A 3,589-nucleotide genomic window follows, 5' to 3' on the forward strand; every position below is an offset into this window, starting at 1 on the left:
CATATCTTGATAGTTTATTTCTTGCAAAATCTGTATGTTATTCATTTCTACTGCATCTTTATTTTCAGAAAATGTTGCTTTCAAATCCCTTACGTGGCATACTTGATGTCAACCGCTCACTGGTCCAAATTATACGGATTGGCTCTGTAACTTGAGAATTGTTCTCACAGTGGAGAAAATTGTGTACGTCCTTGATACAGTGATGCCTACGCCCGAAGAAGGGGCAAGCGAGGATGAGATCGCTTGCTACGTGAAGTACATTGATGACTCCACTCTTGCTCAGTGCTATATGTTGGGCTCTATGACTCTTGAGTTACAGAGACAACATGAAAAGATGGATGCCAGATCCATTCTCCTACATGTCCGCAAATTGTTTGAGGAACAGGGAAGGACTCAGCGATATAAGATATCCAAGAGCCTCTTCCGAGCTAGGATGACTGAGGGGACACCGGTTCAGAACCATGTCCTAAAGATGATTGAGTGGATAGAGAAACTCACAGGTCTAGGAATGGTCCTAGAGGATAGCTTGTGTGTGGACATTGTGCTTCAGTCCCTACCAGATTCCTTTTCATAGTTCATAATGAATTTTAATATGAATAAGCTTAAGGTGACTCTCCCAGAGCTCCTCAATATGTTGAGGGAGGCAGAGAGTACTATTAAGAAAGAGAAGCCAGTTCTCTACACTGGTGAGACCAAAAAGAAAAGGAAAGCAGAAAGGTCCCTTAAGAAGGGAAAGGGCAAGGGAAAACCAGGTAAAGCAAAGGTTGCTAAGAAAGACCCAGCAAAGGACAAAGGCCAGTGCTTCCACTGTGGTAAAGATGGACATTGGAAGAGAAACTGCAAAGAGTACCTTGCAGAAAGAGCGAAATAGAAGCTTGGAGAAGCTTCAGGTACATTCATGATCAATCTCCAATTGTTAGATTTTTGTGATAGTGCATTGGTATTGGATACCAATATTGCTTATCACATCTACAATTTATTGTAAATTCTAGCAAAGTTGAGGGGAGATTGGCGAGAGAAATATTGCATAAAGGTTTATTTATGTTAGACACTACTCCACATATCATGAATATAAATGTGTCCAAAAGGAAACGAGATGAGTTGAACAGTGTATACCTGTGGCATTGTAGGCTAGGTCACATCCATGAAAGAAGGATTCAAAAGTTACTAAATGATGGATATCTAGATCCATTCGACTATGTTTCATATGCAACTTGTGAGCCTTGCATTCATGGAAAACTGACCAACTCTCCATTTAGTGGAACTGGAGAGAGAGCCACTGAGTTGTTGGAACTCATACATAGTGATGTATGTGGACCCATGTCAACTCATGTCATTGGAGGTTACTCCTACTTCATTACATTTACTAAAGATTTCTTATGGATATGTGTCCTTAATGAAGTACAAGTCTGAGGCCTTTAAGAAATTCAGAGAGTATAAGAATGAGGTGGAGAACTAGACTGGAAAGAGTATCAAAACTCTTCGATCAGATCGAGGAGGTGAGTACTTAAGTACAGAGTTTACTTAGTTCCTCAAGGACCATGAGATATTATCCCAATGGACACATCCTTATACACCTCAGCTCAATGGTGTCTCTGAAAAGAGAAATCGTACGTTATTAGATATGGTACGGTCCATGATGAGTTTCACTGACCTACCCATCTTATTCTATAGATATGCCCTAGAGACCACAGCTTACCTTTTGAACAGAGTTCCAACTAAGTCGGTAGTGTCTATACCATATGAGATATGGAAAGGGAAGAAGCCTGTAGTGTCTATACCTTAGAGACCACAGCTTACCTTTTGAACAGAGTTCCAACTAAGTCGGTAGTGTCTATACCATATGAGATATGGAAAGGGAAGAAGCCTGATCTTAAAGTTGTTACGATTTGGGGCTGCCTTGCCCACGTTAAAAGATACAACCCCGATAAGTTAGAATCAAGGACAGAGCGATGCAAATTTGTGGGATACCCCAAGGAAACTTGTGGGTATTATTTCTATCATCTCGAGGACCAAAAAGTCTTTGTAGCTAAGAGAGCAGTGTTCCTTGAGAAGGAACACATTCTTGGCGGAGACAGTGAGAGAATGATAGAGTTGAGCGAGGTTGGAGAACCAAGCTCAAGCACCACTCTACAGCCCAACTCTGTTCAGGTACCTAATACACAAGTTTCAATTTTACGCAGGTCTGATAGAGTATCCTATCCTCCTGAGAGATATGTGAGACATATTAGAGGAGAGGATGTTGAGGATATTGATCCTCAGACCTACGAGGAGGCTATTATGAGTATAGACTCCGGGAAGTGGCAAGAAGCCATGAATTTTGAGATGGATTCTATGTACTCCAATAAGGTTTGGAACCTAGTTGATGCGCCCGAAGGTATTGTACCCATCGGTTGCAAATGAATCTTTAAGAAAAAGATTGGAGTAGATGGAAAGGTAGAGACCTATAAAGCAAGGCTAGTGGCTAAGGGGGATCGTCAAAGACAAGGTGTTGACTATGACGAAACCTTCTCACCCGTAGCAATGCTAAAATCCATCAGAATTCTATTGGCTATTGCAGCACACTATGATTATGAGATCTAGCAGATGGATGTGAAAACCGCATTCCTCAATGGGAACCTCGAGGAGGAGGTGTATATGATGCAACCTAAGGGATTCGTGTCCAAGAACTGCCCAGATAAGGTGTGTAGGTTGCTTAGATCCATTTATGGACTAAAGCAAGCTTCCCGAAGTTGGAACATAAGATTTGATGAGGCAATCAAATCTTATGACTTCGTTAAGAACGAAGATGAGCCTTGTGTGTACAGAAAGGTAAGTGGAAGTGCTATCACCTTTTTGGTGTTATATGTGGATGACATCCTGATCATTGGGAATGATATAGGAATGCTATTCACAGTAAAGGCTTGGTTATCTAGACACTTCTCCATGAAGGACTTAGGGGAAGCATCCTATATCTTGGGGATTAGAATCTATAGAGATAGATCTAAGAGGATGCTTGGCTTGTCCTAGTCTAGGTACATAGAAACTATTGTCAAAAGGTTTGACATGAAAAATTTCAAGAGAGGTCTCATACCGATAAGACATGGGATATCACTTTCTACGAGTAAGTCCCCAAAGACTCCAGAAGAAAGGGCGAACATGAATATGATACCTTATGCCTCAGCAATAGGGTCTATCATGTATGCCATGCTATGTATTAGGCTTGATATAGCGCATGCTTTGAGTGTCACGAGTAGGTATCAGGCGGATCCAGGCTTGGAGCACTGGAAAGTAGTAAAGTGTATCCTTAAGTACTTGAGAAGGACTAAGGATCTTTTACTAGTATATGGAGGTAGTAACCTTAAGGTTGAAGGCTACACTGACTCAAGTTTTCAGTCTGATGTCGATGATAGCAAGTCGAATTCAAGGTATGTGTACACCTTGAATGGAGCAGCAGTGTGTTGGAAGAGTTCCAAGAAAGATACCACTGCTGACTTGATCACAGAGGCGGAGTACATTGCTACATCAGATGCAGCAAAGGAGGGAGTCTGGTTGAAAATGTTCATTACAGATTTGGGAGTCATGTTGGGTAGCGAGAAGTCGACTTCTT

Source organism: Musa acuminata, chromosome BXJ3-1 (genome assembly GCF_036884655.1).
Source record: "Musa acuminata AAA Group cultivar baxijiao chromosome BXJ3-1, Cavendish_Baxijiao_AAA, whole genome shotgun sequence".
Taxonomy (NCBI): domain Eukaryota; kingdom Viridiplantae; phylum Streptophyta; class Magnoliopsida; order Zingiberales; family Musaceae; genus Musa; species Musa acuminata.